At 33.1% G+C, this 14,843-nt stretch overlaps 1 protein-coding gene and 1 long non-coding RNA gene across 2 annotated transcripts in view; both read left to right on the forward strand.

The window, feature by feature from the left end:
* Positions 1–14,843, forward strand: part of LOC131668998 (NADH dehydrogenase [ubiquinone] 1 alpha subcomplex subunit 8) — a 163,503-nt gene that overhangs the window by 99,469 nt on the left and 49,191 nt on the right. The gene's annotated exons all lie outside the window — the stretch shown is intronic.
* Positions 2,307–3,575, forward strand: LOC131669010 (uncharacterized). The gene is made up of 3 exons (XR_009302335.1): positions 2,307–2,447; positions 3,109–3,223; positions 3,474–3,575. It is a non-coding gene; the product is annotated as an uncharacterized LOC131669010 (long non-coding RNA).

The raw sequence follows: 14,843 nt of genomic DNA on the forward strand, positions 1-14,843 counted from the left end.
CATGTTATTATAAAAACATTAAATTTAAAAAAATTTTCAGTCATTACTGGATACATCAAGCAAACATTTAGAGTGATCAAAAATCGCTGGAATAATATGAGTTATGGCAGTGGTGCAATTTGTGATGCTAAAACCAAAGTTAATGTAAATATTATTAACTTCACAGAAGCTCCAATGTTTACTATTGGAGCTAACGTTACAGTTACTGGAGAGTTAAGTGTAGATGGTATTGTAATTTTTTTTTTTATGTACTACAAAAGACTTAAAATTTTAAGTATCTTTTTCATTTCATTATACATGTATGTTTCTTATTGTTCCAGGTGCTCTGACCATCATTACCTGCAACAACATTGACAGCATCATTTTAAATAAAGAGGTAAAGTCAATGACTTTGGAGGAATTAGAAGATGTAGTGCAGTTTCCAAAACGTCAACTTCCATAATCTAACTATAAGGATTTTTAGCCTATTATCTATTTAACTTCATTATTTGTTTCGTTACTGTTCTTTTTGATAAAATATAAGTACTATAATAAGATATAGGGTAGAATAGGATGAGATTAAAATGACAAATTAAAAATGAAAATTTAATAATAATTTTATAAGATAACTCTGTAAAACTATATTAAAATTTTAATTTTAATATCAAATCAAAATTAGTAGACTTGAAACATGCTCCACTTACGCATTATTTTTAATGCCAATTTTGTGATATCAATTATTACAAGGTATTTTCATAGCAGTTTCTTATAGATATAAGAAGTAGAGCTTTAATATTGAATAATTAAAAGAAAACATGCTGTGATTACAAAATACAAGCTATACCTTAGTAAGTTGATATACTATTAGTAGTTGTAAAAACAAGTATAAAGATTTGATATTACTTGCGAAAATATGTGTTAACGGCAATAGACGTTTTTGTATAAAAAATACAATAGAATCTACCATGATTTCGTACAGAAACTTTTTCTCCTTTGTAGTTTTGAAAATTATAAAAGTTAACAAAAATGCCTACAAATACTTAAATAACTGTACTTAGTAAATCTATAACAATTTGATAATTATTGTAATTCTACTGTGATCATAGTTATTGTAATGTTCCTTGGTAGCAGGTTCTTATAGATATTATTCTAACGAAACCTTTATAAAATAGAGGTATAATTTGTAAACGAGTATTAACTATGACTGCATAATAAATAAGCACAAGCTACCTTAGTCTGATTTTATATAGTTGTAGGAACAAAAAAGTATTAATGTTTTATGGTAATATAACATGTTTTTGATGATTACAATAAAAGACTAATCTAAATATTATCAAATATTAGTTTACAGATATTTAATGTATTGTTTGTTAAAGAAAAAGTATTATACAGATTCGTAGAATCTAAAAGTTTATTACTAAACCTGCTTTATAGCTGAGTACGAATCTTTAAATTGTTTTATACATTAATATACAGTGATTACGAATGTTTAATGATTAATATTTGATTGCTAATAATTATTAATTCAAGTGTGACAGTTAATTTTACAACAAATATAATACTAAAAATGTTTGTAAATCTAAATTTAAACACATTTTTATACGACTGTATTAAAACAGAAAACGATATAGTTTTTAAAAAATTCTCTAATAACAAGTCAGAATGTTCCATATAATATATTCCTGGTACTGTTATAATTATATGTATTATTGGTGAAAAGATTTGTAGAACTATTATGTGATGGATAAGCAAATAGATATTGATTTTAATTTTTTTTAATTGAAAAATAATTGTGGTTTTAATATTATTAATAATAGAAACAAGTCTTTTTGCGAATCTTATAGATAAAACATTGTATTTAATCTTATTTAACATTGTATTGCTAATTTATATTTTAATAAATAATAAATACCTTTCCCTGCCCAATATTTATTTATGAAATAAAGTTTGATTTCAATTCTTACATTCTTACAGTACGAGTCTTTAAATTTTTTTATATAATAATATAGAGTAATTATATAGTTAACAATAAGCACGATTGAACATACTTTTTACCATGTACGAATGTTTATAATGATTAATATTTCATTGCTAATAATTATTAATTCAAGTGTGACAGCTTCATTTTATAATAAATAAATATAATACTAAAATAGTCATTTCATGGACAATGATTTCTCGAATGTTTCCGAAACAATTACAGTTGAAAATAATCGCGCGGAATCTATTTTATCGATTGAATTGATTTGTTCTGCGAATGCGCATTACAACTGTCCTCCTACATCTACATGTTTAATACCACGTTTTTTTGTCAAAAAGTCTTACAAAGCGAATCAAGTACACTGAATAATTTTACGTACTTTTGCTTCTTTACTTAATATATAACAATCTTTATCTATCAAGAGCAGTGTAAAGAATTAGACCAAGACGAGCTGATTATTGAAAAGCATAAACTCGACTTTTATACTGTAAGTATTATGAAGTATGCAAATATCAATTGAAAATATATTTATAACCTCAAATCTAATTTATAAAGAAATTAATCATTGTGATAAATGCATTACTATCGGTTAAAAAATGATAGAGCCACGTCGTACTAATTTTGCCATATCTCGGGTTCTAATCAATATTTTTGTCCCAGCTAAAAAGCAGTAGATTCTGCACGATATCGATAAACTTGAAATATGCCAAAAGCAAATTAATTTGATCAGTTATTAATCGATCATGGGTATTTTTGAGGTTTTTTGTTCAAGTCAATGTTATTCGTATACAATATCAACAAGATGTATACGCTATTTCCATATATATATAAGTAAATCAAGAACTACACTTTTTCTTTGTTGTAATTAAATTTATAAAGCGCGACACACCTTCTTTTATAGCTAAAACCTTAGCCTTCGATGTTCTTCAAGTCCCATTATTACGCGAATTTTTTTGCTCAAGTTATTCACTAAAAACGAGGTGGCTCTATCATTTTTTAACCGATAGTAGAAAGTTAAATAAAGTTGTTATTAACGTAATAGTAACGTCCGTTGTATTATATTGATTTTAGATTATTCAAAAGTATGATATAAACAATAGTTACGAAAACGATATGATTTAATACAAATTTTATGATTTTTATTTTAGATACTACAGTGTCTCAACGAGTAGTTGTAGTACGAGTAGTACGAGAGTACATGTAGCACATGTAACTGTAGAGGAATTCTTATTGTATCTTTCTTTATCTTCAAGTCTGAACAAGGTACTCTTTTTAAATTTACGTTTTCAATATAATTTTGATTCAAGCTTTATTACAAACGTTTTATGGAAGTTTCATAGCCGAATCTTAACATCAATTTGTTATATTTCTTTCAAATATGTATATATATATATATCAGTTTATGATAGCTATTATATTATACAAGTTTTATTTTGTTATTCTATACCACAATTGAATATTTTTAATTATATTTACAAATACTTATGCTAAGTAACCAATATTTTTTTTTCAGGTTTAACGAGCATCAGTAGCTTTTTTGATTTCTGTTAGACTGCTGTTCATTAAAAGTTTATGTGATTAATTTTAAGTAATTTTTTTATATTGAACAAATGACATTTATAGCTGCAAATAGTAAAACTTTTGTAGTATATTTAATAAAAAACTGAACAGTTTATTTGACAAATCATTATTTAACGTTGCTATTTTTACCATATCCTCATATTTGGCTATTTAAATCATCTTTTATTTTCAAATTGAATTTATTGGATTATTAATTGAAAATTGATCATAACTGAGAATTGAACCATTAATGAAATTTTAACAAACTGAAATAAGAGAAACAAAATTGAAAAAGAAATTTTACAGAAAAACCAACTAATAACAACAACTCACTAATAATCAAAAATCAAACCAATACTATACCAAATATCAATACTATACCAAATACAACAATAAAATAACAACAAAGTAACAATAATAAAAAAAACCTACTAAACTACAACTACAATATATTATAATTCTTTGAAACACTTTTATGAATTTTAACTGACAATAGAATTTACAATTTTGACTTACAATGGGTAGAAAAAAAATTGTTCGAATCCCAGAGGAAGAACAAGAATATCAAATTCAAAGACGCTTAAAAAATGCACAATACCAGAGAAATAAACGTCAAATTGCACGTGAATCTGTATATGATATCCGTCGAAATACTCCATTACAGCAAGATTATTTAGGGAAAATGGATGTTCTATGTTCACATTGCAATGCGAAACACTTTGACGGTGAAAAAGTTAGTAACAAAGGTGTATCTTTTAATGATTGCTGTTTCCATGGGGCAGTAGCTTTGAACGAAACACGAGATTTTCCTCAAGAACTCACATCTTTATTTGATGCAACTCATCCGAAATCTAACAATTTTTTTGAAAACATTCGTAATTACAATAATTCACTATCATTCGCCTCTTTCAATGCTAATTTAGTTAATTTCCAATCTTGCCGTCGAGGACCATATTGTTTCAAAATTCATGGACAAATTTATTATCAAATTGACACAGCTTTGTATCCTTGTGAAAATGAAAACCCGGCATATGGACAACTGTTTTTTGTTGATCAAAATGAAGCTCTTGATGTCAGAATGTCTCGAAATCCTCATTTTGATTATGAAACAATTTCAATCTTGGACAAGATAATACGAGAGAATAATGTTTTTGCAGAGTCTTATGCAATGATGAAACAAGAAATAAACGATCAGCGATTGCTAATGAATGATGAGAATGAACTTGAATTACAGTTATTATTTTCTTTAAAACCAGGAACTGACGGGCGCAGATTTAATTTTCAACGAACAAATGAGGTAGCTGCTATTTTTTCAACCACTGCCGATGGTGAAATTCCAGAATCTTATGTTACTATTAGGAACAAAAGCACAAAAATTTTACAATGTGTAAGTACTATGGATCCAAACGTGGAACCATGGATATATCCACTGTTTTATCCTTACGGATCACCAGGTTAGCACAGAAATTTAGAACGTATCAAGATGAATGACAATGACCCAACTCGACGAATAACGCGATTAGCATATACAAAATATAAAATTGCTGTAAGGCTTAATGAATTTAATGCTATTTTAATGGGTCGTCGATTATTTCAGCAGTGGGTAGTAGACTCTTATGTTAAAATCGAAAAAGATAGGATTCAATGGTGCAAAGATCATCAAAAAGAAATAAAAGCAGACACGTACCAAGGATTACATGATTATTTACAAAATTCTGCTAATGATATTGATGGGCAAGTAGGAAAAACTATTATATTACCATCAACTTTTTTAGGTTCACCCCGACATATGCAACAAAGTTATCAAGATGCAATGGCTTTAGTTGCTAAAACTGGTAAACCAGACATTTTTCTCACCATGACTTGTAATCCTCAATGGAGAGAGATGCAAGAAAATCTTTTACCAGGCCAAGAGGCTTGTGATCGACCCGATATTGTAGCTCGCGTATTTCATTTAAAAAAAAATCGTCTACTTGACTTAGTTATAAAAAAAAACTTTTTTGGAGAGGTAGCATCTTACGTGTATGTTATAGAATTTCAAAAACGTGGTTTACCGCACATGCATTTACTAATAACATTAAAAAGCGGTTATAAAATAACCACACCTGAAATGGTTAATAAATTTATATCAGCTGAACTTCCAAATAAAGATATTGATCCTATATTATATGACATAGTTGTGAGAAATATGACACACGGACCTTGCGGTGATTGGTGTATGGTAAATAATAAATGTTCAAAAAAATTTCCCAAACAATTCCAAAGTGAAACTATTATGGATGAAATTGGCTATCCTCATTATCAAAGATCAAATAATGGTGTTACTTATGAATTACATAATGGTCATGTAGTAGATAATCGATGGGTAGTACCATACTGTTGTGAATTATTAGAAATGTTAGATTGTCACATAAATGTAGAAATTGTATCAAGTGTCCGAGCGGTGAAATATTTATATAAATATATTTATAAAGGCCACGATGCAGCAACTGTAACTATTGGAAATGAAAATGTATCTACAAATTATATTAATCATGATGAAGTTAATAATTTTATAGAAACTCAATATGTGGGACCTGTTGAAGCATGTTATCGAATTTTTAGTAAGCCACTACAAGATAAAAGTCATACTATTGACCGGTTACCAGTTCATATCTACCACATCATCAATATGTAGTAATTTCAAATAATGCAGACAACATTGCAGAAAATCTTCATCAAGCGAGTAGTAAGTTACTTGATTATTTCAAATTAAATATTGAAAATAACACTGCACGGCAGTATTTATATCATGACATTCCATCCTTTTTTACTTATAAGAAAGAAAAGATTAATGGTATTATGGTGACGAAATGGGCAACACGTAAAAAGTCTTTTGATTGCATCGGACGAATGTTTTCTGTAAGTCCTACACAGCTTGAACTATTTCACTTAAAATTGTTATTATTGCATGTAAGGGGAGCTACGAGCTTTGATTCATTAAAAACAGTTAATGGTATACTTCAACTTTCGTTTACAGCAGCTTGCCTAGAATTAGGATTAATAGAAGATGACCAAGAATGGACTAAAGCAATGCAGGAAGCAACAATATGGATGATGCCACGTAGACTTCGACAATTGTTTGTTCGTATTTTAATACACTGCCAACCAATACATCCTGAAGAATTATAGGATAAATTCAAAGATCCATTATCAGAAGATTTTTCGCGAACGCATGATCCTATTATAAGTTTTCAATTAGCATACGCTGAAATTAATAATTTGTTGAATTATGAAGGTAAGAGTTTAGCTGATTATCCTACTATGGATCAAACAGTAGTTAGTCATCTATTATTGGAAAACAATAATGAATCATTACAAACAAACTTTGCAGAAATTGGAGAACGACAATATCAGTTATTGAATGAACAACAAAAAGAAATTGTCGACGTTGTTTTGAACTTAGCAAATGATACAAATAATCATGACAACAATTGTGTGTACATCGATGGTCCAGGAGGATCAGGAAAAACTTTCATTTACACAACTATTTACAATTTACTATGCTCCAAAAATATCAAAGTATCTTCAATGGCATTCACTGGAATTGCCGCAGTATTACTTCCACAAGGAAAAACAGTACATAAAACATTCGGGCTTCCTGTTCCTATGTACAGTGACTCATCGTCAAGTATAACAGCGCAATCTAAGGATGGTATCCTATTAAAAGAAATAAAAGTTTTTATTTGGGACGAAGCGCCTATGGCTCCCAGATACGCATTAGAAATAGTGAATAGAACATTACAAAAATTTATGAACAATGATTTACCATTCGGTGGTAAAGTTATCGTGTTAGGTGGTGATTTTAGGCAACTTTTACCGATTAAAACCAATGGAACGCGAACTGAAACCTTAAACCTTTCTATAAAATACAGTGAATTATGGAGGCATTTCATTAAATATAATCTTACTACTAATATGAGAGTATTACCTAATGAAGTTGATTTCGCAAAATTTTTATTATTAGTTGGCAATGAAACTCTGAATGACCAACAGGATAATTTAGCTTTGCCCGAGCATTGTATCTTGAACCAGAATGATGACGTTGTCCGGAGTGTATTTGAAAGGCTAATCGTAGAAAAGAAATTTGATATAACGAGTAAATCTGCTATATTATCTGCTCGAAATGTGGATGTTGACGAATTAAATAAATTAGTCACTGATTTACTAGATATATCGACAGAACATATATATACTGCAATTGACAGTACGGATAATTGTGATAATGGTGGATTCCAAGAAATAGTCTTACCAGAATATTTAAATACGTTACATCCTTCCAGTTTACCTCCATATGAATTACGATTAAGAAAAAATTGCATTGTCATGCTCATTAGAAATATAAGTATACACGAAGGTTTATGCAATGGTACACGTTTACGAGTATTAGATTTTTCGAATCATTTATTAAAATGTGAAGTTGTAAGGGGGGACAAATCAAATAGTATAGTATTTTTAAATCGTATTTCATTCACTTGCGAAAATGAATACCCATTTACATTTAGGAGACGTCAATTTCCAGTCAAATTAGCATTTGCTATGACAATCAATAAAGCTCAAGGTCAAACATTTGATAATATTGCTATTGATCTTCGAAGAGATGTTTTCAATCATGGACAATTATATGTTGCAATGTCTAGAGTACGGTCATGGGAAACACTTAAAATCTACCTAGGGAATCAGCAACGAAATAGTTTTACAGTTAAAAATTATGTTTACAAAGAACTTTATACCTAGAAGACTTTATCTTACGTACGTGCAATAATTAATCGCGTATTTAAATAATTATAGTTTGTTTATTTTTTAAGGAAAAGTCATATTTAACTTACGGCGCGCGTAGCGCGCTAATGACTTCTAGTATGGTAAAACAATGGAGTGTGAGAGGAAAAGGGTTGACATCAAACTCGTCAGCAAGTGGAAGGGACGTTATGGTGCTGAGGCTCATATCGCTGTACCTAACTTCCAAATTATTTTATAAATAATATAGAACCAATAATTACATCAGAATTACGCTTTTAACTATTAAGCTTTTAACAAAATCAAGCATAGTATATGGGCAAATCCACGGAATTCTTAACTTTAGATATCAAGAAAATTTGAAAAAAAAATGTAATCGCACACTCTTGTTATTTTGCACATATGTTTATCTACCATCGAGGAGTAATATTTCACGTTTGTGCAACATTTTTACCGAGGGCCGTCAAGGTCAGAAGGTCAAATATAAGTAATTCGAACAAAAATTAAATTTTATTAAATTAAATCATTCTTTTATTAAATTAAATAATCTCTCATTGATAAATAACGTTCATTTGTCGAGAATTTGTAAACAGAAAATGATGAGAATATCCTACAACTATTTCGCGAACATAAAGTCGTCAACATAAACGCTTATTAAATGTGTACGAGAAAAAGAAGTATTTTTGATGATACAGGCACTCAAAAAATAAAAGTGGACTTTTACAACAATTACATACACGTATTCCTAAATTCGCGTTCATTTGCTTGTAATTTGAACTACAAGTATTCAATTTATACTACTTTTCTGCATATCCAATTTTTGTTTTCTTTGAGAATGTATAACTTTGACTTTATCGTCGTTTTATTAATATATATCCATTTTATTTGATAGCAACGGTATAATAACAGGGGTTCTTGCGGCCCTTGTATTTTATGATCATAATTAATGGATTAATGGAATCACAGGCAACAGAAATCATATTAAAATATTTTTAAAGATGTGCTATACGATATTATGGAATTTTTTATGGTTACACGAATTTTCTTATCTACTTAAAACTCATCTTGTCACGCGTATGTCATGCGCACATATTCGTGTCACGGCTTGATCTCTTCGTTTTGGTATCAGGAATAAGTAATACGTTCAAATACTTGGTTATATTGAAGGCCGCGATCATAAAAGAACAAAGTATTGATAAAACATCTATTTCACATAAAGTTATTTCACGTCATTGGCATGATATAGGATTGTTATGTAGATTCGCACATCGACATGACTCATGCCACGATTTTCCATTATAGACCGGATCCATTTCAGATCGGGCAGGCCTACGGCAATGATATCTCCGATTGACTCGGCTGTGGAGTATGTTATTCTACTTCAAAAATAAGCCGACACATATTTTTTTTTTTTTCGATTAGACCTCTACATCATTTTTTACGAGCATTTTAAAAAAGTGGTTAAAAAATAAATTTTCTAAAAATCAAATATTAAAATTTAAAAAAATGCTCTATATTTTCTAATTTTTTTACTTAATATGTTATTTATAGCTTATTTTACTGTATTTCTTATACTCTTTCGAATGCGCCATGCAGAATAAAAAAATATTGAAAATTGGCGGGAAAAACTCAATTTTTCGAAAAAATTTCAAACTCAATTTTCTCAAAAAAGCCATCGTTTTTTTTTTTTTTTTCAAATTTTTATGATAGATTAAGCATTACAAGACCTTTAAATTGGTATAGGAGTGATCGCGTACTTTTACGTTTTAGTGATAAAATATCGATTTTTCGTTTTTTTTTTTGCCCAAAACATTGATAATTATAGTTTTAACACGTGAAACGTGTTTATATATATATATATATATATATATATATATATATATATATATATATAACACATCCATATATACATATACAAGAATTGTACGTTTGATAGTAGTCTTGCGATTTTGATAGAATTACATTCCTTCTTCTATAAATAGCTTATAAATATATACACGTGCTCGCATTGCTGATAGCACATAGTTCAGTTTCTATCAGTCGTAAATTGTGTACACACAGAGAAGCATGCATGCTTTCTAGGTGTATATTATATATTAAAGCAAGTGTACGTTATAACAAAAATCACTTTAGATCATAACTGAGTGTTTTATTTCTGTGTTTATAATTATGACTCCACATAGTACATATTCAGATAAGAGAGTTAAGTGCTGTGACTTTTTAAAAAGGCATAAATCATGTGTATATAAAACTAAAAACAAGCGATTTAAAAGCCTTGGTGACTTAGCTAATAAATTGAAATTGAAGTTTGGCAGAAAAAAATTTGAACCGTTTGATAATGTGTGTATAACTTGTTACAATCTTTTATGTTCAAAATATGAAAGTAGCAAAACAGATGATCCTTTTTCAAGCGATGAGCAAGATGATACTGGTAAGATACCCACACAATTAATAATTTATCTTTGTAAAGTAATACATTTTCGTTTTAAAAATATTATATTATGAATAGAGTTTTCAAAAACATATATTTATTAAAATCATATTTTGCTCATAGATACGGAGACACAAACTGAAACAGAAGGTGAAGATCTAGGAGCAACAAATGAATTCGAATGAATTGTTTTTTTTTTTAATTTTGTTGTTATGATTTTTTTGAACATTCACAATGTATTTCATATCTACATAATACACATAAAACATATATGTAAATAAGTTTTACATGTCAAAACTATAATTATCAATGTTTTGAGCAAAAAAAAAACGAAAAATCGATATTTTATCACTAAAACGTAAAAGTACGCGATCACTCCTATACCAATTTAAAGGTCTTGTAATGCTTAATCTATCATAAAAATTTGAAAAAAAAACGATGGCTTTATTGAGAAAATTGAGTTTGAAATTTTTTCGAAAAATTGAGTTTTTCCCGCCAATTTTCAATATTTTTTTATTCTGCATGGCGCATTCGAAAGAGTATAAGAAATACAGTAAAATAAGCTATAAATAACATATTAAGTAAAAAAATTAGAAAATATAGAGCATTTTTTTAAATTTTAATATTTGATTTTTAGAAAATTTATTTTTTAACCACTTTTTTAAAATGCTCGTAAAAAATGATGTAGAGGTCTAATCGCAAAAATAAAATACGTGTCGGCTTATTTTTGAAGTAGAATAACATACTCCACAGCCGAGTCAATCGGAGATATCATTGCCGTAGGCCTGCCCGATCTGAAGTGGATCCGGTCTATAGTCAGTTATCTATCTAAAGTTTAATCAATATGATCCTTGAAGGGCCGCGAGTAGGGCATGCGAAAGATTGAAAAAAATTTAGGTTATTTCATTGAAAAATTTCCAGTTTTCAAGGTTTTAACGGTCTATTTTTTTTAAATAAAAAAGACTTGGGCACTCAATTTTTTGTATAAATGTTAATAATAGGATGCTCTATCGAAATGGCATATAAGTATTTGCTTACAATGTCACATAGCTACAATAATTGCAGTGTTGGCTGTTTCACAAAAGTTAAAAGTTCCGTCCGTGGATTTGCCCATATACTGATATGACTCCCATGTTAAAAAGAATACGAGTAGGTCAGTATCTGCATCAAAAGTTATTAACAAAAATATTAATAAAAATCGTTGCCGCGGCGCAAATCCTACGCACTAAATTAACGTTCTATTTCTTTCTAATCAATATCAAGACTTTGAAATAGATACGTGCAATCTTTAACCCTTTGTTGCACGGTGGTAACATGAGTTACCACCAACTTAACTTTAGCTTTTCGCTATCTAATCAATTGTTAATCTATTAATGTCTAGTTTTTTTTGGTTCGTATACTAAATCATTAGTAAGAGAACATAATAAAATGGTTTATTCGTCATAATTGTTTATTATAATTGTTATATAAACAAACAATGTAACGGGGGGGAATGTTGCAAAAATGGGAAATTTATTTATAAGCAAACTCCCACGATGCAGAGCAAACCGCCGCTCCGTTAATCACGTATGTAAGTACGTGTATTCGCTTTAACGTCAGATGATTTCTCTTTGTTGTCTTCTATCAAACGGAGTTGAACTCACCTTAAGTCACATGTATCGTGACACTCGATGAGTTTGAAGTGTGAGCGACTTTACTCCTTCTCCGCTTAATCCCCTAGGCGTAATAGGATTAACACCTAAGCCTATTTCAATTTCTTAAACTATTAGGAAAATCATATGACGGAATCGGCGAATAAGTTAACAAAGTTTATTCATAAAAAATCTATACAGTCTTTGTCGGGCCGAAAGACTGACGCACGCGAATAGGATTTACAATTAAATAATTTTCCGGTGAGAAAGAGAGAGAGAGAAGATTCGAATATTGGCGCGATCTAACGCTCGGCGCCAATACAAAATTATCAACGCTAACGCGGCTGAGCAAAATAATAAATATATTTTGACACGCGATAATAAAGGGAGGTGCACCTACCCTGCGGTGCAATTACGGTGATCAGCCGTAATTGTTGATGTCAGCAAAATATCAACTGCCTCCGGTCCTAGGTTATCAGCTGTGCTGCCTCGTACCACCTATCAGCTGCAAATCTGCTGCTACCAAAACGCTGCAATCTGTAGGTCTCGTTGTTGCACTCACGCGCGTAATTATTATGGACCAGTAATTATTAGTCGGCGAGAAAAAACAGTGCAAATAACTTCGGCGATATCTACTTGTCACAACAGCTGAGACGTAACTGCTAATTTGAAAGATCGCGCGCCCCCTCTCTCTCTCAATACTTAGAACTAACGCGCGAAATTCAGAATCGCGAACGGTGCGATTAATTGAATCGACTACCGTTGCAGCCCCCTCCAAGTCCTGACTACCCGGGCAGGACGAATACCCGCGATTCGCCGCCATCAGGAACCTGAAAATAATAAAGAAGGAAAGGAAACAAAATAAACACTCCCTTCTTTATTTCGGCTAATTTATTTGCCCTCCAGGGCCTACATCATTGTTTGGCTACACCTGGCGCGCGATGTTTCGGGTAGCGCCAGTGTGTAGCATTCTTCGGGCACCGCTGGGAGTTGGTCACCCCAGGCTCTCCACAGATGTAGCAGCCCCTCAGCTGCGACCGAGATTGAGCAGCCTCCCGACCTTGTGATGGCTGCTCAGCAGCCAGAGGGGACTGCTGGGCACTGACTCCCTGTGAGGCGGTGATGGTCACGCCTCCCACCGTGGCGGTCGCACGTCCATCCTTCGACCTGACCACGATGGTGGTATCAGGAGCCATGCGCCCGTCCACATGGACCGTGAGCGTCGGTCCAGCATCAGTAGCTCCCGGGGCTCTCTTCTCTTGAGCCGGCGCCAGGAGCGCTGCGGAGGACTCTTGTCCGTTATCCACCCGCAGCAGGGCCTCTCCATAGGCCCTCTGACGCTGAGCCATCCCTGCCCACTCCCCGAGCAACTCTTCTGCGCCCTGGCGACTCAAAAAGCGTCTCAGGTGCTCCTGCACCTGAGACTGGAGTTCTTGAGCGAACCGCCAGGCACTCCCCACCTCGTTGATCCCCAGACGCACGTGTCTGAAGTCGAGGAGGAGAGTAGGCTGCTCAGGGATCCGGGGATGATTGCAGACCCAGTGCGAGGCCCCACAGGTTTCCCTGGGTCCTGGGCATTGGCTCGCACTGTCCGACGTAAGGGTTACGCCGGACTTGAGGGTCTGCACCCCCTGGTCCATTGTAGACTTGGGACTTTCGACACTGTCCTGGTCCTCGGTCTATGTCGAAGCGTCCCGAGAAGCCTTCTTCGGGGCGACCCACGACGAATCCCGGAGAACCTCTGCCACCGAGGCATTACGCCGATCCCTTCGGGTGGTCCCTTCCAACTGGACCCTGGCGAAGCTCCGCAGATCTTCAATTAGCCGCGTCGCATCAGAGCCCAGTTGCAGATCTAACAGCATCTGCGTGACCACCTCGAAGGTCTCCTCTTCGACGACGATTCTCCGGCCCATCTGAAACATCCAAAAAACAACAAATTTCGGATGAATCTCCCTGCGCGAAGAAACAATCCTAATAATAGCCGCATCCCACCGAGTTATACGCTCCCTCGCGATTCTTTGTGGGAACGTCCTGGCCCTCGTCGGTTACCGCTCGGTTTTATCGGCCCAACCGTCCTTTGTACGACGGGCACGGTCCTTCGAGGCCTACCTCTCCCTCTATTCACCTTCACGGGAGAGTTGTTGCCCCTCGCTGGACCAGTGACCGTCTCTGGAACCTTTCGAGGTCGACCTCGACCTCTCTTAGTTGGGGCAGATACCGGTAACTCCGACGTCTCGGTGGGAACTTTATCTACGACCGTGGGGGCTGCTAACTGGACCCGCTCGCTATCTGATAAATCCCCTCCCGGATTTTCGCGCGCATTCGCGGAATCGTTCGCATCCTTCGACGGCAGTTCTTCTGGCGGCTCGCGAGGTTCGATGACCTCCTCGCTTTCCTCATCCTCACCCGGACCGTAATATGGTTTAAGGTCTTTGGCATGGAAGAGCTCAGACAGGATCTCCAGCTGATTGCCTAGCCTGTACGT

The sequence above is a fragment of the Phymastichus coffea genome, unplaced genomic scaffold (assembly GCF_024137745.1).
Source record: "Phymastichus coffea isolate CEN01 unplaced genomic scaffold, Cenicafe_Pcof_1.1 PCOF00007, whole genome shotgun sequence".
In the NCBI taxonomy this organism is placed as follows: domain Eukaryota; kingdom Metazoa; phylum Arthropoda; class Insecta; order Hymenoptera; family Eulophidae; genus Phymastichus; species Phymastichus coffea.